Source organism: Macaca thibetana, chromosome 2 (assembly GCF_024542745.1).
Source record: "Macaca thibetana thibetana isolate TM-01 chromosome 2, ASM2454274v1, whole genome shotgun sequence".
Classification (NCBI taxonomy): Eukaryota; Metazoa; Chordata; class Mammalia; order Primates; family Cercopithecidae; genus Macaca; species Macaca thibetana.
Genome location: NC_065579.1, coordinates 100,408,298 through 100,435,825, shown reverse-complemented (window position 1 = coordinate 100,435,825; position 27,528 = coordinate 100,408,298). Strand labels below are relative to the sequence as shown.

Genomic DNA, 27,528 nt, shown 5'->3' with positions numbered 1-27,528 from the left:
TCCTATCCAGACTCACAAGTTGTCAGCATTTTCCCATGTTTGCGTTAAATTCATCATTCTCTAGATGATAGATTAGATATATACCCGCATACGTATCTAGATCTAGATGCTAGATATAGATAAATAGACATACAATGCTATTTTTTTCTCCACAATCATTTGAGAGCAAGTTGCAAATACAATGCCTCATTATCATCATTACCCTCAGAATGTTTTTACTACCAACAAGGATATTCTCCCACATAACCGAAACAGGAAACTGGTACGGACACAATATCACCATATTATCTGTACCCCTGTTTCCAGTTTTGCCCACTTTGCCAATAATGTCCTCTATAATCCCAGGGTCCAGAAACGCTTGTTTTACTCAGCTGTCTGCTCCTCTAGTCTCCTTCAAGAGCAGTTTCTCAGGCTTTTCTTGTCTTTCAAGACTTCAGCATTTAAGAGCAACACTACAGTTACCTGATAGACAATGATTCCTCAATTTGACTGACTGATGTTTCCTTAGTTCCAGGTTATGAAACTAGGGCAGAAATCTCACAGAATGGTTGCTGTGTTCTCAGTGCATAATATCAGAACACACCTGATGCCAATCTTCCCCACAACTGGTGATGTTAAACTTGATCAGTTTCTTAAGAAGGTGTCTACCAGTTTTCGCCACTGTGAAGCATTTTGTGCTTATTACTTAATAAGTGAGAATTATTAGTTCACTTCCTTCTGAAAAGTGAGAGCTTCTCTTTTCCTCCTCTTATTTATTACTTGTATCAGCAGGATCTCATGGAGTTCTTTTTAATTCAGTGGAATATAGTTTAATGTTGTCTTTATTTTTATGCACAAATTGCCCCAAATTTATCTAATGGGAGCTGGATCCTATGTCCTTTTGTTCTGTCTCCATTGTACTTTGAGCAATCCCTCCCTCTTTGGCAAAGAGGTTCCACATCTGTCTTGTATTTTCCCTGCCCCGGTTAAGGGAGGAGACCACCCCTCATATCGTCTTATGCCCAATTTCTGCCTTCAAAGAAAGAAGAAGTAAAAACTAAAAGGCAGAAATGAAATCCACAGGCAGACAGCCCGGCGCCGCACCCTGGGCCTGGTAGTTAAAGATCGACCCCTGACCTAACTGGTTGTTATCTATAGATTACAGACATCGTATAGAAATGCACTGTGAAAATCCCTGTCTTGTTTTGTTCCAATCTAATTACTGGTGCGTGCAGTCCCCAGTCACGTACCCCCTGCTTGCTAAATCAATCACGACCCTCTCACATGCACCCCCTTAGAGTTGTGAGCCCTTAAAAGGGACAGGATCCTTGAGGAATTGCCATACTGTTTTCCATAATGGTTGAACTAGTTTACAATCCCACCAACAGTGTAAAAGTGTTCCTATTTCTCCACATCCTCTCCAGCACCTGTTGTTTCCTGACTTTTTAATGATTGCCATTCTAACTGGTGTGAGATGGTATCTCATTGTGGTTTTGATTTGCATTTCTCTGATGGCGAATGATGATGAGCATTTTTTCATGTGTCTTTTGGCTGTATGAATGTCTTCTTTTGAGAAATGTCTGTTCATATCCTTTGCCCACTTTTTGATGGGGTTGTTTGTTTTTTTCTTGTAAATTTGTTTGAGTTCTTTGTAGGTTCTGGATGTTAGCTCTTTGTCAGATGAGTAGATTGCAAAAATTTTCTCCCATTCTGTAGGTTGCCTGTTCACTCTGATGGTAGTACCTTATGACCCAGCCATCCCATTACTGGGTATATACCCAAAGGATTATAAATCATGCTGCTATAAAGACACATGCACACGTATGTTTATTGTGACACTATTCACAATAGCAAAGACTTGGAATCAACCCAAATGTCCATCAGTGGCAGACTGGATTAAGAAAATGTGGCACATATACACCATGGAATACTATGCAGCCATAAAAAAGGATGAGTTTGTGTCCTTTGTAGGGACATGGATGCAGCTGGAAACCATCATTCTTAGCAAGCTATCACAAGAACAGAAAACTAAACACCGCATGTTCTCACTTATAGGTGGGAACTGAACAATGAGATCACTTGGACTTGGGAAGGGGAACATCACACACCGGGGCCTATCATGGGGAGGGGGGAGGGGGGAGGGATTGCATTGGGAGTTATACCTGATGTAAATGACAAGTTGATGGGTGCTGACGAGTTGATGGGTGCAGCACACCAACATGGCACAAGTATACATATGTAACAAACCTGCACGTTATGCTCATGTACCCTAGAACTTAAAGTATAATAATAAAAAAAAATTTTTTTTTAATTAAAAAAAAATAAAAAAAGGAAATCCATATATTGAAAAAAAAAAAAAAAGGGACAGGAATTGCTCACTCGAGGGGCTCGGCTCTTGAGTCAGAAGTCTTGCTGATGCACCCGGCCGGATAAACCCCTTCCTTCTTTATTTCGGTGTCTGAGGAGTTTTGTCTGAGGCTTGTCCTGCTACATGGTCACAGAAAGACACATCTCCAAGCAGACTGTCTTTCTGTAGTGGAAACTAATATTTAGAAACCAAGATTTGAGAGCTAGATGTGCTCATTGTTAGTGGAGTACTATTGTTTTCGGGTCTTCTCCATGGGCAGAGCTAGGAAAAATATGTATGTATGCATAAATACAGTAACACACACACATACACACACAAGCATATCTATCTATCTAATCTATCACATGTAAAGTCATGCGTTCACACCAGTACCTTCAATGACGATCTTACATAGCATTGTTCTTTCTACTTTTCTACTTTTTTTTTCTTTTTGAGACAGAGTCTCGCTCTGTTGCCCAGGCAGAAGTACAATGGCGCCATCTCAGTTCACTACAACCTCCGCCTCCCGGGTCAAGCAATTCTCCCGCCTCAGCCTCCCATGTAGCTGGGATTACAGGCACCTGCCACCATGCCTGGCTAATTTTTGTAGTTTTAATAGAGATGGGGTTTCACCATCTTGGCCAGGTCGGTTTTGAACTCCTGACCTCATGATCCACCCGCCTTGGTCTCCCAAAGTGCTGGGATTACAGGCATGAGCCACCATGCCTGGCCTCTTCTACCTTTTCATAGTTGAAACTGGCTTCTCTTGCAACAAGAAACCTGGTTCTCATTGCTGTCAATGTACTCCTTTTTACATAATCCTTTAGTGAGTAATCACAGTTCTGAATAGGCCAGCCTAATGCCTAACTGCTGCCAATGATGACAGACTCTACACCAGTTGAGTACCCCTCAGCCCTTTGGCTCAGGCTCCAGCATGTGAACTGCTCTACACAGTCTTGGCACCAGGGTGAGGATGAGACCTTTTACCTTCTTAAATTTTTCATTTTTTCCTTTTAAAAAAATCCACATATCCCCGATCTGCTTCCCACCTCAACATCATAGGCACAATTTAAAGATTTTATTGACCTTTTCAAAGAAACAGCTTTTGTTTCATTGATTTATTTTCTGGTCTTTCTTATCTCTTTTCTTCTGCTTACTTTGGGTTCATTCGATTTTGTTTTATTTTGGTTTTGTCTAGTTTATCAAAGTAGAAGCAGCTATGATCATTTATTTAAACCTTTCTCCTTCTCCAGTATCGCACCTAGAGCTATAAATGTTCCTCTAAGGACGGCTTTTGCTCCATTCAACAAATTTTCATATATTATCTTTTTATCTCATTCAGTTCAAAATAATTTTTAATATCCTTTTGTATTTATTTGCCTATAAGTTATTTAAAAGTTTATCTGCTTCTGAAGATTTGTGGATTTTTCAGATATATTTGTTATTAATTTCTAATGTAATTCTGCTGTGACTTACATGATTTGAATAATTCTAAATGTACTGAGGTTCCTTTTATGGCTCAGAGAATGAGCTATATTAGTAAATGCTCTGTGTGTATGTAGTCTAGATTGGTTAATGTTCCATGAGCACTTGAAAAGACTATGTGTCTTGCATTATAATGTTTAATAAATGTCAATTGGGTCAAGTTGGCCAATAGTGTTGCTCATATCTTCTATTCAATACTAATTTTTTGCCTCATTGTTATATCAGCTAGCTCAATAGAACAATAAGCTACCTTGTTAAAATATTTAATTATGATTATGGATTTGTTTGCATCTTCCTTTATTTCTGTCAGTTTTTTCTTCATATTTGTCCTAACTCTATTATATGAAAGACATATAAGACTGTTCTGTCTTCTCATTGATTCCTTTGTCATTAAGAAATATATCCCTTTATCCCTGGTAATAGTTCTTGTCTAGAAGTTTACTTTTTCTGATATTACTACCATTCTAACTTTTTAATGCTTATTCTTAGCATGGTACAGTTGTTCATCCTTTAATGATGGGAATATATTCTGAGAAATGCACTCTTAGATGATTTTGTCATTGTGTGAACATTATAGAGTATACTTACACAAACCTAGATGGTATACCCTATTACACACTTATGCTACATGGCATAGCCTATTGCTCCCAGACTACAACCTTGTATAGCATGTTACTGTGCTGAATACTGTAGCCAATTGTAAGACCATGGTAAGTATCTGTGTATCTAAACATAGAAAAGGTACATCTAAAATACAGTATAAAAGATTTTAAAAAGGTACACCTGCATAGGATACTTACCATGAATGGAGGTTGCAGGACAGAAGCTGCTCTAGGTGAGTTACTGAGTGAGTGGTGAGTGAATGTGAAGGCCTAGGACATTATTGTACATCACTGTAGACTTTATAAACTGTACACTTAGGCTACACTAAATTTATAAAAAACAATTTCTCCAGTGGTAAATTAACCTTAGCTTACCACATCTTTACTTATAAACTTTTTAATTTTAAACTTTTTGACTCTTTTGTAATAACACTTAGCTTAAAACATGCATTGTACAGTTATACGAAAATGTTTTTTCTTTATATTCTTATTCTATAAGATTTTTTCTATTTAAAAAAAATTTAACATTTTTATTTTTTAAACTTTTTTGTCAAAAACCAAGACAAAAACACATACTTTAGTCTAGACCTACACAGGATCAGGATCAGCATTATCACTGTCTTCCATCTCCACATCTTTTCCCACCGGAAGGCCTTCAGGGGCAATCACAGGCATGGAGCTGGAATCGCCTAGGATAACAATACCTTCATCTGGACTTCCTCCTGAAGGACCTGCCTGAGGCTGTTTTACAGTTAACTTTCTTTTTATAAGTAGAAGAAGTGCATCTTAAAATAACAATAAAAAGTTCAGTATACTGAATACATAAGCTAATAACATAGTCATTTATTATGATCAAGTATTATGTATTGTATATAATTGTATGTGCTCTATTTTTATATGGCTGAAGTGCAGTAAGTCTGTTTACACCAGCATCACCACAAACACGGGAGTAATGAGCTGCGCTATGATGTTACAACAGCTCTGATGTCACCAGGCAATAGGGATTTTTCAATTCCATTATAATCTCCTGGGACAACCTTGGGATAATCAATCCATCATTGACTGAAAGGTCGTCATGCAGAACATGACTGTATATCTTTTTCAGCACTTTTATTTTTAAATATACGTTGTTTTTGTTTTTTAATTTAAAGGGAATCTCTCATAGAAAGCATGGGGCTTAACCTTCTTTCTTATCCAGTCTGACAACCCGTTTCACTTGAATTATTTAGTCTATTAACATTTTATATAATGATTGATATTATTGAGTTTAAGTCTACTATGGTACACTTTGTTTCCTATTTGTCCTATTTGTATTTTGTTTTCTCTATCTCTTTTTTTTATTTTTTGATTATTTGAAAAATGTTTAATACTCTATTTCAGTCCCTCTATTGACTTTTTAAGCTATACCTCTTTATATTATTGTTTTAGTGATTTTCTGTAGGGATTTCAGTATGCATCCTTCATATATCACAGACTATTTAGGATTAAAATTGTGCCACTTCATATAAAATGTAAGAAACTCCTCTCATTCTCTCTATTGTTATCATATATTTTACATTTACATGTATAGAAAACCTCATAATACAATGATATTATTTTTATTTTAAACAAATTCATTTTTTAAAAATATCAAGACAAAAAATATAATCTTTTATATTTATCCAAGTTTCTATCTGGTGTCAATTTGCCTTAGCCTGAATAACTTCTTTTACTATATCTTGAGCATGGGTCTGTTGGCAAAGGATCTGGTAGTTTTCACTTATTTGAAAATGTCTTTATTTTACCCTCATTTTTGAAATGTATTTTTCCAGAAAGAGCATTCTGAATTGGCAATATTTTTTCTCAGTCCTTTAAATAAATCATTCTACTGTTATCTGTACATCATTATCTCTGATAAAAAGTTAGAAATTACTTGTATCATTGTTACCTCCTGTGAAACATGTTATTTTTTCCTCTGGCTGCCTTTAATATTGTCCCTATCCCCCCCCCCTTTTTTTTTTTTTTTTTAGCATTTTTTGCTTTATTTGTGTCTATTATGCTTGGTGTTTATGAAACATTGAATTTTAGGTTGATTTTCCCCCAATTTGAGAAATTTGGGGTCATGATTTCTTCAAATACGTTTTTTCCCTGCTCAATTCTCTCTTTCTCTTCACCTTCATATATACCATTTTTACAGTGGGCCCCCCTTAACTGCCGTTTTGCTTTCTGCAGTTTCAGTTATCCCTGGTCAACCACGGTCTAAGAATATTAAATTGAAAATTCCAGAAATAAGGAATTCATACATTTTAAATTATGCACCATTCTGAGTAGTATGATGAAATCTTACACTGTATTGCTTCATCCTGTCTGCACATGAATCACCCCTTTTCCCCACATACCTACACTTTATTTGTTACCTGCCCCTTAGTCATTTAGCTGTCTCAGTTATCAGGTTGATGCTTGTGGTATTGCAGTACATGTGTTCAAAGGACCCTTTTTTAACTTAGTAATGGCCCTAAGAGTAGTAATGCTGGCAATCTGGATATGTCAAAGAGGAACTTGAAAGTGCTTCCTTAAATGAAAAAGTGACCTTGGTGTTCCTTGACTGGTATTCGGCACTATTAGCAGTTTCAAGCATCCACTGAGAATTTCAGAGCTTATCACCCATGGATAAGGGTACTTTACCTTTATTAGACTGCTTAATTTTGTTTCAAAACTCCTTTTAAAACTCATTTTTTACAGCAATTTATATTCATTTCTTGACCTTTCTTCTATTGTCTCTACTATGTTGTTAAGACCCAAGACCCTCCAATTTATTTCAGATACTGTAATTAACAGTTCTAGAATTTCCATTTGGTTATTTTATATAGTTTCCATTTCTCTACTGAAATTCCACATCTGTTCATTCATTATTACCATTTAATTCTTTAAGTCCTTGATTATAATAGTTGATTTAAAGTCCCTAATTGCTAATTACAACTTCCCAGTCATCTTGGAGTCTGTTACCTTGGACTTTTTTTTAGAATTATGGCTATAATTGTTTTTATATCAATTACTTTTTATTGCATGTCAAGCATTACAGGTGATATGTTGTGTGGAGTCTGGACTATTATCTTCCTTTAAAAAGTGCTGAGTGTCATTTTGTCAAGCTTGTAAAATCATTGGTACTTCCTTTTGGTCCCATCAGACTTAGTTTTGTGTTTTGTTAGGATGTGTCTATTTCAGGTTTGGCTTTAGTTTTAGGGCTTGCCTTTGCTTGCCTTTACTCTAGGGCTGTGATCTTCAACGACTACTACATCACCTGGGAACTTACTAAAAATACAAATTTTCAGGCCCTACTTCAGAGTTACTGAATCAGAAATTCCAGGGATGAGACACAGAAATCCGTATTTTAACAAGGGTTTCAGGCAACCCTGGTACATGCTAATGTTAGAAAACCACTGCTGTAGATTCTTGGGTTCCAAGATAGCTGAATAGGAACAGCTCCAGGCTACAGCTCCCAGTGTGAGCAACACAGAAGATGGGTGATTTCTGCATTTCCAATTGAGGTACTGGGTTCATCTCACTGGGGCATGTCAGACAGTGGGTGCAGGACAGTGGATGCAGCCCAACGAGCGAGAGCTGAAGCAGGGCGAGGCATCGCCTCACCCAGGAAGTACAAGGAATAAGGGAATTCCCTTTCCTAGCCAAGGGAAACCATGACACACAGCACCTGGAAAATTGAGTCACTCCCACCATAATACTGCACTTTTCCAAGGGTCTTAGCAAACAGCACACCAGATTTTATCCCGCATCTGGCTCAGAGGGTCCCACATTCATGAGGCCTACCTCATTGCAAGCACAGCAGTCTGAGATCTAACTGCAAGATGACAGCAAGTCTGGGGGAGGGGCACCCACCATTACTGAGGCTTGAGGAGGTAAACAAAGAGGCCAGGAAGCTTGAACTGGGTGGAGCCCACCACAGCCCAAGGAGGCCTGCCTGCCCCTGTAGACTCCACCTCTGGGGACAGGGCATAGCCAAACAAAAAGTAGCGGAAACCTCTGCAGATTTAAATGTCCCTGTCTGACAGCTTTGAAGAGAGGTAGTGGTTCTCTCAGCATGGAGTTTGAGATCTGAGAATGGACAGACTGCCTCAAGTGGGTCCCTGACCCCTGAGTAGCCTAACTGGGAGGCACCCCCACTAGGAGCAGACTGACACCTCACATGGCCAGGTACCCCTCTGAGACGAGGCTTCCAGAGGAACAATCAGGCAGCAACATTTGCTGTTCAGCAATATTCACTCTTCTGCAGCCTCCGCTGCTGATACCCAGGCAAACAGGGTCTGGAGTGAACCTCCAGCAGACTCCAACAGATGTGCAGCTGAGGGTCCTGACTATTAGAAGGAAAACTAACAAACAGAAAGGACATCCACACCAAAACCCCATCTGTACATCACCATCATCAAAGACCAAAGGTAGATAAAACCACAAAGATGGGGAAAAAACAGAACAGAAAAGCTGAAAATTCTAAAAATCAGAGTGCCTGTCTCCCTCCAAAGGAACGCAGCTCCTCGCCAGCAACGGAACAAAGCTGGAAGGACAATGACTTTGATGGGTTGAGAGAAGAAGGCGTCAGAAGATCAAATTTCTCCGAGCTAAAGGAAGAAGTTAGAACCCATTGCAAAGAAGCTATACATCTTGAAAAAAGATTAGATGAATGGCTAACTAGAATAACCAATGTAGAGAAGTCCTTAAATGACCTGATAAAGTTGAAAAACATGGCACAAGAACAGTGTGAAAAATGCACAAGCTTCAGTAACCAATTCAATCAACTGGAAGAAAGGGTATCAGTAATTGAAGATCAAATGAATGAAATGAAATGAGAAGAGAAGTTTAGAGAAAAAAGAGTAAAATGAAATGAACAAAGCCTCCAAGAAATATGGGACTCTGTGAAAAGACCAAATCTATGTCTGATTGGTGCACCTGTAAGTAACGGGGAGAATGGAAACAAGTTGGAAAACACTCTGCAGGTTATCATCCAGGAGAACTTCCCCAACCTAGCAAGGCAGGCCAACATTCAAATTCAGGAAATACAGAGAACACCACAAAGATACTCCTCAAGAAGAGCAACTCCAAGACATATAATTGTCAGATTCACCAAAGTTGAAATGAAGGAAAAGATGTTAAGGGCAGCCAGAGAGAAAGGTAGGGTTACCCACAAAAGGAAAACCATCAGACTAACAGCAGATCTCTCAGCAGAAACTCTATAAGCCAGAAGAGAGTCAATATCCAACATTCTTAAAGAATATTCTTTAAGGGGGCCAACATTCAACATTCTTAAAGAAAATAATTTTCAACCCAGAATTTCAAATCCAGCCAAACTAAGTTTCATAAGTGAAGAGAAATAAAATCCTTTACAGACAAGCAAATGCTAAGAGATTTTGTCACCACCAGGTCTGCCCTACAAGAGTGCCTGAAGGAAGCACTAAACATGGAAATAAACAACCAGTACAATTCACTGCAAAAATATGCCAAAATGTAAAGACCATTGATGCTAGGAAGAAACTGCATCAACTAACAAACAAAATAAACAGCTAACATCATAATGACAGGATCAAGTTCACACATAACAATATTAACCTTAAATGTAAAGGGGCTAAATGCTCCAATTAAAAGACACAGACTGGCAAATTGGATAAAGAGTCAAGATCCATCAGTGTGCTGTGTTCAGGAGACCCATCTCACATGCAGAGACACACATAAGCTCAAAATAAAGGGATGGAAGAAGATCTACCAAGCAAATGGAAAACAAAAAAAGGCAGGGTTTGCAATCCTAGTCTCTGATAAAACAGACTTTAAACCAACAAAGATCAAAAGAGACAAAGAAGGTCATTACATAATGGTAAAAGGATCAATTCAACAAGAAGAGCTAACTATCCTAAATATATATGCACCCAATACAGGAGCACCCAGATTCATAAAGCAAGTCCTTAGACACTTAGAAAGAGACTTAGACTCCACACAATAATAATAGGAGACTTTAACACTCCACTGTCAACATTAGACAGATCAATGAGACAGAAAGTTTACAATGATATCCAGGAATTGAACTCAGCTCTGCACCAAGTGGACCTAATAGACATCTACAGAACTCTCCACCCCAAATCAACAGAATATACATTCTTCTCAGCACCACATCGCACTTATTCCAAAATTGACCACATAGTTGGAAGTAAAACACTCCTCAGCAAGTGTAAAAGAACAGAAATTATAACAAACTGTCTCTCAGACCACAGTGCAATCAAACTAGAACTCAGGATTAAGAAAATCACTCAAGACCACTCAACTACATGGAAACTGAACAACCTGCTCCTGAATGACTGCTGGGTACATAACGAAATGAAGGCAGAAAGAAAGATGTTCTTTGAAACCAACGAGAACAAAGATACAACATACCAGAATCTCTGGGACACATTTAAAGCAGTGTGCAGAGAGAAATTTATAGCACTAAATGCCCACAAGAGAAAGCAGGAAAGGTCTAAAACTGACACCCTAACATCACAATTAAAAGAACTAGAGAAGCAAGAGCAAACACATTCAAAAGCTAGCAGAAGGCAAGAAATAACTAAGATCAGAGCAGAACTGAAGGAGATAGAGACACAAAAAAACTCTTCAAAAAATCAATGAATCCTGGTTTTTTGAAAAGATCAATAAAACTGATAGACCACTAGCAAGATTAATAAAGAAGAAAAGAGAGAAGAATCAAATAGATACAATAAAAAATGATAAAGGGGATATCACCACCAATCACACAGAAATACAAACTACCAACAGAGAATACTATAAACACCTCTATGCAAATAAACTAGAAAACCTAGAAGAAATGGATAAATTCCTGGACACATACACTCTCCCAAGACTAAACCAAGAAGAAGTTGAATCCCTGAATAGACCAATAACAGACTCTGAAATTGAGGCACTAATTAATAGCCTACCAACCAAAAAAAGTCCACGACCAGATGGATTCACAGCTGAATTCTACCAGAGGTACAAGGAGGAGCTGGTACCATTCCTTCTGAAACTACTCCAAAAAATAGAAAAAGAGGGAATCCTCCCTGACTCATTTTATGAGGCCAACATCATCGTGATACCAAAGCCTGGCAGAGACACAACAAAAAAAGAGAATTTTAGGCCAATATCCCTGATGAACATTGATGCAAAAATCCTCAATAACATACTGGCAAACCGGATCCAGCAGCACATCAAAAAGCTTATCCACCATGATCAAGTGGGCTTCATCCCCATGATGCAAGGCTGGTTCAACATATGCAAATCAATAAACATAATCCATCATATAAACATAACCAAAGACAAAAGCCACATGATTATCTCAATAGATGCAGAAAAGACCTTTGACAAAATTCAACAGTCCTTCATGCTAAAATCTCTCAATAAATTCGGTATTGATGGAACGTATCTCAAAATAATAAGAGCTAGTTATGACAGACCCACAGCCAATATCATACTGAATGGGCAAACACTGGAAGCATTCCCCTTGAAAACTGGCACAAGACAGGGTTGCCCTCTCTCACCACTCCTATTCAACATAGTGTTGGAAGTTCCGGCCAGGGCAATCAGGCAGGAGAAAGAAATAAAGGGTATTCAATCAGGAAAAGAGGAAGTCAAATTGCCCTTGTTTGCAGATGATATGATTGTATATTTAGAAAACCCCATTGTGTCAGTCCAAAATCTCCTTAAGCTGATAAGCAACTTCAGCAAAGTCTCAGGATACAAAATCAATGTGCAAAAATCACAAGCATTCTTATACACCAATAACAAACAAACAAAGAGCCAAATCATGAGTGAACTCCCATTCACAATTGCTTCAAAGAGAATAAAATACCTAGGAATCCAACTTACAAGGGATGTGAAGGACCTCTTCAAGAAGAACTACAAACCACTGCTCAGTGAAATAAAAGAGGACACAAACAAATGGAAGAACATTCCATGCTCATGGATAGGAAGAATCAATATTGTGAAAATAGCCATACTGCTCAAGGTAATTTATAGATTCAATGCCATCCCCATTAAGCTACCAATGACTTTCTTCACAGAATTGGAAAAAACTGCTTTAAAATTCATATGGAACCAAAAAAGAGCCCGCATTGCTAAGACAATCCTAAGCCAAAAGAACAAAGCTGGAGGTATCATGCTACCTGACTTCAAACTATACTACAAGGCCACAGTAAGCAAAACAGCATGGTAGTGGTACCAAAACAGAGATATAGACCAATGGAACAGAACAGAGGCCTCAGAAATAATACCACACATCTACAGCCATTTGATCTTTGACAAACCTGACAAAAACAAGAAATGGGGAAAGGATTCCCTATTTAATAAATGGTTCTGGGGAAACTGGCTAGCCATATGTAGAAAGTTGACACTGGATCCCTTCCTTACACCTTATACAAAAATTAATTCAAGATGGATTAGAAACTTAAACGTTAGACCTAAAACCATAAAAATCCTAGAAGAAAACCTGGGTAATACCATCAAGGACATAGGCATGGGCAGGGACTTCATGTCTAAAACACCAAAAGCAATGGCAACAAAAGCCAAAATTGACAAATGGGATCTAATTAAACTAAAGAGCTTCTGCACAGCAAAACAAACTACCATCAGAGTGAACAGGCAACCTACAGAATGGGAGAAAATTTTTGCAATCTACTCATCTAACAAAGGGCTAATACCCAGAACCTACAAAGAACTCAAACAAATTTACAAGAAAAAAACAAACAACTCCATCAAAAAGTGGGCAAAGGATATGAACAGACATTTCTCAAAAGAAGACATTTATGCAGCCAACAGACACATGAAAAAATGCTCATCATCACTTGCCATCAGAGAAATGCAAATCAAAACCACAATGAGATGCCATCTCATACCAGTTAGAATGGTGATCATTAAAAAGTCAGGAAACAACAGGTGCTGGAGAGGATGTGGAGAAATAGGAACACTTTTACACTGTTGGTGGGACTGTAAACTAGTTCAACCATTATGGAAGACAGTGTGGTGATTCCTCGAGGATCTAGAACTAGAAATACCATTTGACCTAGCCATTCCATTACTGAGTATATACCCAAAGGATTATAAATCATGCTGCTATAAAGACACATGCACACGTATGTTTATTGCAGCACTATTCACAATAGCAAAGACTTGGAACCAACCCAAATGTCCATCAATGATGGACTGGATTAAGAAAACGTGGCACATATACACCATGAAATACTATGCAGCCATAAAAAAGGATGAGTTCACGTCCTTTGTAGGGACATGGATGCAGCTGGAAACCATCATTCTCAGCAAACTATCCCAAGAACAGAAAGCCAAACACCACATGTTCTCACTTATAAGTGGAAATTGAACAATGAGATCACTTGGACACAGGAAGGGGAACATCACACACCAGGGCTTGTTGTGGGGTGGTGGCAGGGGGAAGGGATAGCATTAGGAGATATACCTAATGTAAATGATGAGTTAATGGGTGCAGCACATCAACATGCACAGGTAGACATATGTAACAAACTTGCATGTTGTGCACGTGTATCCTAGAACTTAAAGTATAATAATAATAATAATAAAAGAAAACCACTGCTGTAGGGCATAGCCTTTGCTCACAAGAGGTGGCAGAGTAGTCTATCCACCCTGGCTGGGGATCATCTCTCAGCATTGTGCAAATCCTGGTATCCCATTTTTCAGCTCTCAGCTCTTCAGCAGCCACACTCTTATGCCTCAAGGAGTCTCACTTTCCTCTAGTGCAATCCTTCCTTCAGCCAAGGACCCAACAGAAAATCCCTGTGGAGACTTCTGAGCCTCTTCTCTATAGAGCTGCCTTCTCTCCAGTCCTCTGCCCTGAAAACTGTGGGTGCTTCAGCAGCCCAGGTCTAATCTCTGCCTCCTCAGCTCAGTGAACCCTCTGCTCTGCCTGGGCTCCATCTCCCTGCACTATCACAGGAAACTGTTCCTTTTCTGAAGGATAAGAGTCCTCTATTTCCTGTTGCCCAATGCTTGAAAATAGTTGACTCATGCTTTGTCCAGTTTCATAGTTGCTTACAGTGGAAAGGCAAATTTGGCACCAGTTACTCTGTCATGACAAAAAGCAGAAGTCCTATTCTAAGATTTTTTAATGTGTGTCATTTTCTTTTTAATGTGTCTTAAAATATAAGTATTGTTTTGTATGTGGTATTTTTAATTTAGGTAAATATATACATTTCTTACATAGTACCTGGCTTGCCAGATCATCTATGTTGCTATTTAGAATATTCAACCCATTTCTTTCACCTGCTTCACAGTTCAACCATTGTGGAAGACAGATAGAGTATATCTTCCACGTTCTACTTACTGACTCTCCTAGGCATGGGAACCAAGATTGCCACCAGCTCTCCACTCTGGCAAATAAAATTACAGCATTCTTGTACAGAGTTGGACTGGAAATGCTAGATCACAGGGAGCTGTAAATGAGTTCAATCTACATAGCCACTAACTGTGCACAAAGGTTCCTCTCCCCACATCTTTACCAACACTTGGCATTATGCTGCTCTCTAATCTTTGCTAGTTGAACAAGTAACGTAACTCTCATAGTTGCTTCATTTTGTTTTTCTCTGATTACTGATGGGTTTGAACATCTTTTTATAAGCTTTTGAGTTTCTCCTATAAATTACCTGTTCATGTCTTTGACCATTTTTTATTGGGTTTACTGCTTTTCCTTGTTGATTAGCAAGAGTTATTTACATACTCTGGATTTTAATTTTTTATTGCTTTAAGATATTGCAAATAACTTCCATCATTGTCTTATATGTATATTACTTTGTTTATGGTAACCTTCATTAAATAGAAATAGTTAATTTTGATGTAATAAAACTTAGATTTAAATTCATTAAATTTTGTCTTTTGGCTTATACTAGCTCAATGTAGTTTAAAGGCTCCTTTCTCACCCTTAAGAACAATTGTTTTTCTATTTTGTCCTATATTTTCTTCTATTACCATAATAGTATTTCACTTCTTATTTAGGTCTTTATTCTGGTGTGTAACTATGGCAAGTTACTTCACTTCTCAGAGACTCATTGTCTCCATCATTGACTGGAGGTAATAGTAGCATCTCACCTAATGGGGTTGTCATGAGGATGAAATGTCTTAATGCATGTAAAGTGCTTAGAAGACTGCCTGGCACATAGTGCCATATAAGTGATTGCTATTATAATTAAAATAAATATATTTAAGTATAATGTTTAAGTAACAAAACAGTATGTGAAAATATAGCAAAAATCAAAAAAGTAATTCTAATAACTAAAGCTTGAGAAACACGAACCAGAAGAAATACATTTTGATTTTTCCAGAATGGAAGGACTCGGCATCAACTCAATAAGAAATCCTGATGTCGGCTGATTTTACATTTCCTTCTCTTCACATTCATTTCTGCCCTTAATTAGCTACTTAAAATGATACACTAACCCCATTGATAAGTAACATCTTTTACCATGAAATTCTTGGGGAAATTTTTGAAAAAAGAAAATTGATTTTTAAGTCCACAGCTGTTGCTCTGTGCAGACCTATTCAGTACAATAAAATCCTAATGCTGTGTAAGAATCTGGGCTTGACAGGGTTATTCTTTTCTGAAGTTACCCAATATTTATTTCTGATCCTTTCATTTCCCATTCTCACTTTCTGTGGTAGGAGCTGAGGAAGAGTGAGAAGACTGAAACTTGGGTGGCATGAAAGGAATAACGGTAGTGACTAAGAAGAGCCTCAGGCTTGTGTTCTGACCCCACTCCTGGGTGCTGCAACTCCTGGAAGCAGGCAGGGTGCTATCCAGGATGCTCCTGATCCCCTGCTATGCCTCCATAACTGGAGGCCTTGCCCATCTGCACTTCCTTACCTAGAGTTTCCATCCAGTTTTAGCCCTGCTCCACCCACCTGGAGCATCTCAGTGTCCCACTCTCATGAGTGAGTGGGATTGCTTGCCCTGTGCCAAGACTTGGAGATGAGTTAAGGCACAGGGAACCTGCAAGCCAGGAACTGTGATGTTCTGAAGCTGCCAGCAGACCTTTTGGACACAACTAAATTATAGAAACCTCTAAGTGTGTTCCCCCAAGAGAACAAGAGGAAACAGAGTTCTGGGAGCCAAGCACTGGAAGGAGAAAAGGAGAATTTTCCTGTAAATTTTACTTATCCATTGATTTGTTTATTCATCCATTCAAATGTCACTCATCCACCCACTTTTTCACTCATCCCTTCATTTGGTACAAGCCCCTTGAATCAGACATCAGCGGTATGAAGGCCACTTGAAGAAGAACCATGCACTGAAGCTTTCCCTGTGCCATGGTGGGCAGGAGCCACCAGAGGAGTTGCTGGAATAAGGTCACGGCATTCCCTAGACTGTCAGGGACTCGCTGTTTGGCCCTGGACACACACCAGTGAATTTGTTTGAGCTTCTGCTCTCTCTTGTAGAGAATATCTGCTGTGTCTAACTTTACCCAGCTTTCAAGAATCTCCTCTTGACCAACAAAGGTTGGTTATGGCTTTTGTTTGAAAGTTTTGAACAAAAACATATGTGTTGGCTTTTAATTTAGCAAATATAAAATTCATTTGTAGAATAATCAGATGAGACAGTCTAAGTAAGTTTCAAAAAAAAAGTATTGTAATGAGGGAGAATTTTTTTTTTTTTTTTTTTTTTTTGAGACGGAGTCTGGCTCTGTCGCCCGGGCTGGAGTGCAGTGGCCGGATCTCAGCTCACTGCAAGCTCCGCCCCCCGGGTTTACGCCATTCTCCTGCCTCAGCCTCCTGAGTAGCTGGGACTACAGGCGCCCGCCGCCTCGCCCGGCTAGTTTTTTGTATTTTTTAGTAGAGACGGGGTTTCACCATGTTCGCCAGGATGGTCTCTATCTCCTGACCTAGTGATCCGCCCGTCTCGGCCTCCCAAAGTGCTGGGATTACAGGCTTGAGCCACCGCGCCCGGCCAATGGGGGAGAATTTTGCTCGTATGCTGACATACATGATACAGTCTGAACTATAAAGATTCTGTACCAAAAATTTTAAAGTGTAATAAACTAAAGATAAAGAGAAAGATGCCAAAGTATCAACTCTCCTAACATATAAGGCAATTTTGAGAATCAATAAGAAAACTAATAATATTCCAATTATTTATTTGCTTATTTATTTATTTACTTATTTGAGACAGAGTCTCACTCCATTGCCCCAAGTTGGTGTGCAGTGGCGTGATCTTGGCTCTCTGTAGCCTCTGCCTCCCGGGTTCACGTGATTCTCGTGTCTCAGCCTCCCGAGTAGCTGGGATTACAGGTGCGTGCCACCACACCCAGCTAATTTTTGTATTTTTAGTAGAGATGTGGTTTCGCCATGTTGGCCAGGCTGGTCTTGAACTCCTAACCTCAGGTAATCCACCCGCTTCTGTCTCCCACCTTGCTGGGATTACAGGCCAATTATTTATTTAAATAAACAAAGATACAAACAGTCATGGAATAAATGCAATACCCATTAATACTAATCATACTAGTAATAAAGCAAAATGCCAATTACAATGCAATATTTCTTTTGCCTGTTAAAAATAGGAGATTTTATTTTATTAATGGAAATACCCAATGCAGTTAAGAATGTGGCAAAATAGTCACTGCCATGTATTTTTGATTGGAATATAAATTAGTGCATTATTTCTGAAAAGTAATTTGATAATAGTTATCAAGATTGTTTAAGAAGTTCATTTGGTAATACTGCTTCTAGAAATCCATTTTAAGGAATATTGACAGATAATAATAGCAAAATGGAATACAGCTGGAAAATTCAATGACTGGAGGAAGATTAAATTTGATATTGGTAAATTTGGGATATGATTCAGATATAATAATTTTTGAAAGAATTTTTATTGACATGAGAATATACTCATAACATTGTCAAATTTAAAAACAGAAATATAGAATTCTTCTGGTCCACATTTTATAATATATGTGAAGAGCACAAAGACAGGAAAGAAATATATCCAAATCCACATGGGACTGTGTGTATCAGAAGCAATACGAGACAAGGCCATGGTTCTCAAACTGCAGGGACCACAGTGAGTTCACAGGGGTGCCATGGAATATTTCCAATTTTCAGGGGATATACATTGATAGCTGACCCTTCTTGGACACCTTGGGAATTATTCGATTGAGGAAGTTCACAGTTTGAACATTAGATTGCAGTATATTCCTTTCACAGTTGTCATATCTTTCCAACGCTGGGTTTTCAATGATTGCTTTGAGATAAAGTGGTGTGGGACAGAAAATGAGGGCAACAGCGTCCAACCCGATTCCAACGTTGGAGAAGTTGGGCCTTGTCCAACAGGCACATATCCCATTGGCACTGCTTATTTAAGAAGAAAATCAAATATTATTTTTTCTTTCAATGTATTTGTATTTTCTTTTCAAACAACTATTACAAACATACCTACATCATTTGGAGCTAACCACTTAATTAATGGAACTTTTTGGTATTCCTTTTGGCCCAGGTGCACTAAGAAGAGAGTACTGAGAAATTAAGGGCATCACACACTGAGAAAGTTTGGGGACCCCTGAGCTGAGGGATTTATTTAGGAGTGAGATTATATGCAGGGTGGGAGCTGGCGGGGAAGTTCCTCTGTGCCGTCCCCTCTGCCTGCAGTGTTGAGTGGGAAGTCTCTTCAGGTCAGCCACTACAGCAGTCAGGAAGGAACGCCAGCTGAAGATGTGAGCAAGGATCAGATGGCACCTGTAAGGACAGGCCAGATCCCACATGGACAACTACCCGCCTTGAGGACAAACAGGAGGCTCCTCTGTCTCTCGCAGCATCCAGCCATTACCTCACTAGGAATCTGCAGAGGAAGCTGTTGCTTTCACCATGGAGGTTCACATGCGCCTGGCCCAGGACTTGTACTTCCAGAGGGGAGCATGGGAGCTGGAGTCCAGTGGGTCCAGGTACTGTCCTACCCCAAGGTGAGCCCGTAGATAAGACTACAGTGTGCACAAGCCACCACAGGGCCCCGGAACCAACTGGCACATTTGCAGCGTTGCATTACAGCTGTTGCTCCATTCTCTCGTGAATCTCAGGTTAGGTATATAGATCCCCTGGCCTGTGCTAACCTGGAACCCTACTGACAGTGATTCTGGGAAATGTAGTTCCGGTTTAGACTGACATTGTATAAAGTCATTGCAATTAGTGATGTTAATTTTCTTCTGTACGCTTTCAGTGCTATCTAACTGAAAAAAAATACATATATTTTTTAGAGCAGGGTGGTCTCACTCTGTTATCCAGGCTGGAGTGCAGTGGTGACTACAGTTCACTGCAGTCTTGAACTCCTGGACCCAAGAGTTCCTCCTCAGTAGCTGGGACCACAGGACCATGCCACCACACCCAGCTAATACTTTATTTTTATCCTTTGTAGAGACAGGATCTCGCTTTGTTTCCCAGGCTGTTCTTGAACTCCTGGTCTCAAGGGATCCTCCTGCCTTGGCCTCCCAAAGTGCTGGGATTACAGGCGTGAGCCACCGGGCCAGCCTATCCAACTTTTAAAATGACCACATCATAAGAAAAACTATTCTTTGTGAAAAGAAAGAAAGGAAGGGGAAAGGGAATGAAAGAGAAGAAGTCTAATGGGGGAAAGTTGGGGAAAGAGAGTGAGAAGGAGACAGAGAAAAGAAAAAGATGAGCAGGTGCTTCTTAGAAGAACGCAGTGGGATGAGCATTCCAGGGTGAGGGTGTGGCGTGAATGAAGACCAGAAGCGTGACTCTCTCTGGGACCTGCACAAAGTTTAGTATGACTTCCATCATGTGCAGGGGAGCAGGGGTGAGAAGGGGAGCATGGGGCAGTGAGTGGGCTGACTGAGACATGGGGCCAGAGCGGGAGGTCGTGATGAGACACTGAGCTTGAGTCTCCTCTTCATGAGGTGACTCCCAATCCACACTCTGAGCACAGGGTTTGAAAAACAGGTATTTGTAAGCCGGGAGTCCCTGTGTAAGTGCTTTAACATCTCTCTGAGCCTCACTTTTCATAGTAATAGAAAGGGGTAGTTTAAATAATGGTAATTATAATTATATTGAATAAAGGTCTTGCCAAGTAGTGACAGTTGCTCAAAACCCTCTTGTCCCCATATAACTCAGTGCCCTTTCTCCTCCAAATCCCCCATGGCTCACCACTCTCCCAGATCCCAGGCCTCTGCTGCTTCCCATTTGTAACAATGTGAATAAAGTTATGTGGGTTCCACAGAGCTACAAACAGGCATCTAATAACTACTTATTAAAAACATCTATTGGCCAGGCACTGTGGCTCATGCCTATAATCCCAGCATTTTGAAAGCCCAAGAGTTTGAGAAGAGCTTGGGCAACATGGCAAAACCCTGTCTCCACAAAAAATAGAAGAATGAGTCAGGCATGGTGGTGCACACCTGTAGTCCCAGCTACTCAGGAGGCTGAGATGGGAGGATTGCTTGAGCCCTGGAAGTCAAGGCTGCAGTGCACCATGATTACACCACTGCACTCCAGCGTGGGTGCCAGAGTTAGATCCTGCCTCCAAAAAAAAAAAAGCATCTGCTCCAAAGTGGCCCCCCAGTTTTATTTGCACTTCTTACAAGATTTCCTCGAAAGGAAGATCAGATATATTTATCTGAAACAGTGTCACACTCTAGTGATTTCTTTGCAGTACTCTCATGTACAAGACACCTTCAGGAAGCTGACACATTGTGGCCATTCACACTTGACTTCCATTGCCTGTCAAGACAACTATTTTGCTCCTCAGCATTTGCTTAATTCTATACTTGGTTCTTGAGAGGGAGAAAAAAAGGGGGTAAGTCACCGCTATAATTTACATTTTGTATATGTGTCTTTGCAAAATTGCAGAAGTTCAAGCTGCTTTATACTCTATTTGTCAAAACTTGATTTTCTTTGTCATTAAAAGGAAGCAAGGCTGGTGGGGGAGTTGTCTGAAAGTAAATGTGATAGACATTACTAAATGTGACCACGGAAAGGCTTCAAGGATGTTGCCCACAGCTGTGTTCCTAAGGAGGGAGAACTAGAAACTCCCTAAAGATACAGCATTCATTTATAGCAGTGAATAAAATAGACTGTTTCTTCCTGCTTTTTGTTTCTTTTTTGCATCTTTTGTGTCTATTGGGGGTAAAAAGAGAGAAAAACAAGAAGCAAACAAAATAAAACAAAAACCCAGGAGACTGGTTAAATTCATTTAGTGATAAGCTAGAGCCAGCTTGTAGCAATTCATAAGAACCAATGGTATGACTTCTTCCCAACTCCATATGTTATGTCATGTAGTAGCTTTAAATTGAACACTTTTGAAATATTTACACAGGGAAATTGGCAAATACTACAAATCCGGGCTTTTTTTAAAGAGATGATTGTCAAACATTTACCAGGACCCCACCACTTACAGTACGTTCATAAAATGAAATATTAAGCTGTTATCATATAAACTTATAGAAAAACATTTCATAATATAACTATGTGTATGCAAAAAAAATGACCTTGGACCCTCACCTCACACTGTGCACAAAAATTAACTCAAAACAAATCATAGACTTAAATGTAAGAGTTGAAACAATTAAACTTTTAGAAGTAAATATGGAAGTAAATCTTTAGGACTTTGGGCCAGACAGATTTCTTTTAAAAATGTGATTCATAAATGAAAAAAATTAATAAAATAGACCTCATCAAAATTGAAAACCTTTGCACTTCAAAAGATACTATTAAGAAAATGGAAGGACAGGAAAAACACTGGGAGAAAATATTTGCAAAACACATTTATGATAAAAAACTGGTACCAGAATTTAGAGAGTGCTTGTGCAACTCAATTGTAAAAAAACAAACAACTCAATCAAAAATGGACGCACGCTCTCACTTATAAGTGGAAGCTAAATAATAAAAACACATGGACACAAAGAGGGGAACAACAGACACCGGGGCCTACTTGAAGGTGGAGGGTGGGAAGAGGGAAAAGTTCAGAAAAAAATACTTATCAGGTACTATGCCTAGTACCTGGGTGAGGAAACAATCTGTACACCAAACCCCTGTGACACAAATTTACCTACATAACAAACCTGCACATGAACTCCAGAACCTAGAACAAAAGTTAAAAGAAAAAAAATAGCCACAAAGCCTCAATTACATGGTGGAGTAATTTTTTCTTTCTTTGAGGTATATTGCACAGCTTGGTGAATATAGTAAATAATAATATGTTGTACATTTCAAAATTGCTAAGAGAGTAAATTTCAAATATTTTTAACACAAAATATAAGTACTTGAGGTGATGGATATGTTAATTAGCTTGATTTGATTATTACACATTGTATTTATACGTTATAACAAAACTTTGTGTACAATAGTTTGTCAATTTACAATTACAAAATTAAAATAAAAATAATAAGCAAAAAATATTAACAGACATTTCACCAAAGAAGATACATGAAAGGTTATTAAAGTATGAAAAGATGCTCAACATCATTAGTCATTAGGGAAATGCAATTGCAAATTAAAGCCACAATGAGATGTCATTTCACACACACCAGAAGGGCTGTAATAAATAAGACACACAACAGCAAGTGTTAGGAAGAGTGTGGAGAAACTAAACCCTCATGCATTGCTGGTGGGGACAAACAATGGTTAGCTGCTTGGAAGACAATTTAGCATTTCCTCAAAAGGTTAAATATAGAGTGTTCATCTGACCTATCAATTCCATTTCTAGGGATATATCCAAGAGAAATGAAAACATGTTCATAAAAAAATTTGCACATGCTTACAACAGCATTATTCATTGACATGGTTTGGCTCCGTGTCCCCACCCAAATCTCATCGCAAATTGTAATCCTCACTTGTGGAGGGAGGGACCTGGTGGGAGGTGATTGGACCATGAGGGTGGTTTCCCCCTGCAGTTCTCATGATAGTGAGTGAGTTCTCACAAGATCTGATGGGTTTAAAAGTGTTTGGCAGTTCCCACCTTGTACTCTCTTTGCCTGCCACCATGTAAGACTTGCCTTGGTTCCCCTCTTCCACCAGGATTGCAAGTTTCCTGAGGCCTCACCAGCCATGTGGTACTGTTAGTCAGTTAAATGTCTTTTGTTTATAAATTACCCAGTCTCAGGTGGTATCTTTATAGCAGCATGAGAACCAACTAACACGTTAATAAAAGCCAAAAAGCAGAAACATAAATATCTATCAGATGGAAAATAAATAGACAAAATGTATACCCATGCAATGGAATGCTGTTGGGCAATAAAAAGGAGTGAATCACTGACACATGCTGTGTGATGAGTGAACCTCAAAGCAAGTGCTGAGCAAAATAAGTAAGACACAAGAAACCACATGTTGTATGATTCCATTTATATGAAGCGTCCAAAAAGAATACATTTATAGAGGCAGAAAGCAGATCAATAGTTGACTGGAGCTGGGAACAGAGAATAACTGTAAATGGGTATTTATAAGTTTCTTTCTTTTTCTTTTCTTTTTTTTTTTTTTTTTTGACACAGTCATGCTCTGTCACCTAGGCTGGAGTGCGGTGGCACAACCTCAGCTTACTGCAACCTCTGCCTCCCAGGTTCAAGTGATCCTCCTGCCTCAGCCTCCCAAGTAGCTGGAATTACAGGTGCCCACCACCACACTAGGTTAATTTTTGTATTTTTAGTAGAGATGGTGTTTCATCATGTTGGCCAGCCTGGTCTCAAACCCCTGACTTCAAATAATCCGCCTACCTTGGCCTCCCAAAGTGCTGGGATTACAGGCGTGAGCCACTGTGCCCAACCTACATGTTTCTTACTTTTAAGACTAAAGAGTTGTACCGAATGACATAAAACTCCATAAATTCTGTAGATAATCTCCAGTGCTCCTTGAAGTATTCAAACGCTATGAATTATGACTTCTGCTTGTGACCAAGATGGAGCAGCGTTGTTTCGTCCCAGGTCCCTTTTCTTACAACTTAAAAAAACCCTGAACATTACAAAGCATAGGAAGACTGAACAGTGGGGAGAAAGGTGACTTCCAAAGAACCTTGGGACTTGAGAAATGATGTGGCACTGAATTCTCTGGGTTTCCTTATTTCCTCCCATATATTCTGGACAGGAAGCTGCAGGAGCCTCCAATCTGAAACTGCCAATAGGCACAGATTTTTTAAAAACTATAAGGAAAGCCTCTTCCCCTTAACCAAAAGCCTGGGAAAGGGGTGGCCAAACTAGAGAAAACCTTTGTGGCACTATGTGTGGTACTCCAGCCAAATACCAACAGCAAAATCTCACAACCTTCCCTCCTCTGCAGCATACACACACACACACATAATTTCAACCCGGCCAAGCAGGAAGCTGCTTTCCATCCTGCCCAGCCCACATGTGTGGAAGTGGGCAGCAGTGCTTCTCTGATTACTCTGCTCGATGGTGCCAGTGTCAGCAGGGCCCACCGGGATGCTAACCTTCCATCCCCCATATGGCAGAAGCAGGCTGTGCTCCAATTCTTCCACTGGGTGGTGTTTAGAGGGGCTGAGCAGAGAGCTGATCTACCACATCTTGCTCTGTGGAAGCAGGCAGTGCCCTGAGATCCCCTGCCAGGACCAAGGTAGCCATGTTAGCAGGGTTCAGCAGTATCCTGAGCCTCCACCTTCACCCAGCATTAATGAGACTGAACAAAGCAATGCAAATTAGGTCTAGTAAGTGTTCCACTTTCCCCTCAGGCCTGGTCTCAGTAGGGCCCAATGGGGAACTAAACCTCCCCAACTACCCAGCAGCAAAGAGTCTGAACAAGATGGCATGAAGGAGAGCTGGTAGGCTGTCTTGTCTCCCCACCTCTTGATGTCAGTGGGGACCCAACAAGGAACTGATCCTCCACCCTGCCCAGCATAAACGAGACTGAATAAAACAGTGTGAGGTAGGGCTAGCCGCTTAACTTTCCATCTCCCCTACCAGTGTCAGGGAGTCCCTCCCCTACCCAGCAGGGAGCAGAGCTTACACCTCCGCTCAAGGGAGGCAGTGTCTGTTGGTGTCCCACTTTCACCCAGAGGTATCAGCAAGACCCAAGGTATCAGGTAGACCCAATGGGGAGTTGAACTTCCACCCCACCCACCTTTAAAAAGGCAGTGTGAGTCAATCCTCTATTTTTGCCAGTGATGTTAGTGGGGCCTAGCTGGAAAATAAACACACACACTAATCTGCTCCTCACACTACACTTCAACAGAGGGACTACTTGCTAAATAATAATAATAATAAAAGAAAAAAGATAGTTAAACAGGACTTAAAATCTACTAAAATATATTTAAATGTTTAGATACAGTAAAAATCTCATTTGCCACAGCAAGAACCAGGAAAATCACAGCTTTAATAAGAAAACACAATCAACATATGCCAACACTGAGATGAATCAGATGTTAGAATTATCTGACAAAGATTTTATAGTAGCCATCATAAAAATGTTTCAACAAGAAATTAATGATCGCTTGAAATATTTTTAAATAAATGATTTCATCAGACATAGATCTTATCAAAATAATCAAATGAAAATTATATAACTGAAAACTAAAATAACTGAAATAAAAAATTTGCTGGATGGGCTTAATAGTAGAATGGAGGTGACAGAGGATAAAAATCAGTGAACTTGAGGAGAGATGAAAACACAATCTGAACAGAGAGAAAATAGACTGAAAAAAATGAACAGCGTCTCAGGAATCTATAGAATAATAACAAAAGGGATAGCATTCATATTATCAAAGTCCCAAAAGAAGAGGAGAAAAAGAATTGATATGAAAAAAGTGTTCAAAGAAATAATGGCTGAAAACTTCTCAAATCTGAAATAGGATAAACCTAAATAAATCCATGCAAAGACACATAATACTTATATTCCTGAAAACTAAAAACAAACAAAAAAATCTTGAATGCATCCAAAGAGAAATGACACATTACTTACAGATAGATGAATATCAACATGAATGACAGCATATTTGATGTATGAATCCATGGAGACCAGAAGTAAATGGCACAATATTTTTCAAGGGCTGAAAGAAAATAAAGGTTAACTGTGAATTCTAAATCTTATGAAAATCTCCTTTATGAATAAAGAGAAAATAAAGACATTCCTCAACAAAGGAAAGTCAAGAGAATTTATTGCAAGTAAACCTACCTGTAAAAATAGCTAAAGAGGTTATCTAAACAGAAAGGAAATTATAATAGAAGACTTGGAACTTCAGGAAAAAAAATAAGAATGGAATTATTAAAAATAGGGGTAGGCCAGGTGCAGTGGCTCACACCTGTAATCCCAGCACTTTGGGAGGCCCAAGTGGGCTGATTACTTGAGGTCAGGAGTTTGAGATGTGCCTGGCCAACATGGTGAAACCCTATCTCTACTAAAAACACAAAAATTAGTTTGTTGTGGTGGTGGGTGCCTATAATCCCAGCTACTTGGGAGGCTGAGGCAGGAGAATGGCTTGAACCCAGGAGGTGGAGGTTGCAGTGAACTGAGATCACCTCACTGCACTCCAGCCTGGGTGACAGAGTGAGACTTTGTCTCAAAAAAAAAAAAAAAAAATATATATATATATATATACACACACACACACACACACACACACACATATACATGGGTAAATATTGTAGACCTTCTTTTCATGAGCTTCTAAAATTACATTTGACAGTTGAAGCAAAAAGTTTAGCACCATCTGACGTAGTATTTAATGTACAGAGAGAAAATACTTAGGACAATTATTATTGAAAAGTGAGGAAGGGCTGGGCGGGCACAGTGGCTCATGCCTGTAATCCCCCCACTTTGGGAGGCTGAGGCAGGCGGATCATGAGGTCAGGAGATTGAGACCATCCTGGCTAACATGGTGAAACCCCGTCTCTACTAAAATAAAATTAAAAAAATACAAAAAATTAGCCAGCTGTGGTGGCGGGCACCTGTAGTCCCAGCTACTTGGGAGGCTGAGGCAGGAGAATGGTGTGAACCCAGGAGGCGAAGCTTTCAGTGAGCCAGATCAAGCCACTGCACTCCAGCCTGGGCGACAGAGCAAGAGTCCATAAAAAAAAAAAAAAAGAGAGAGAGAAAGAGAGTAAAGGAAAAAAAAGTGAGGAGGATAAAAGGACCTAAATGGAA

The 27,528-nt window shown here is 39.4% G+C and overlaps 1 protein-coding gene across 1 annotated transcript in view; it reads right to left on the bottom strand.

Annotated features, from left to right (window-relative positions):
• The window catches only part of TMIE (transmembrane inner ear), a 538,092-nt gene extending 514,762 nt beyond the window's left edge, over positions 1-23,330 (bottom strand). The window contains exon 1 of the mRNA XM_050780594.1: positions 23,327-23,330. The gene's annotated coding sequence lies outside the window, so the exon portion shown is untranslated. The remainder of the gene's footprint in view (positions 1-23,326) is intronic.
• Positions 23,331-27,528: the final 4,198 nt, after the last annotated feature.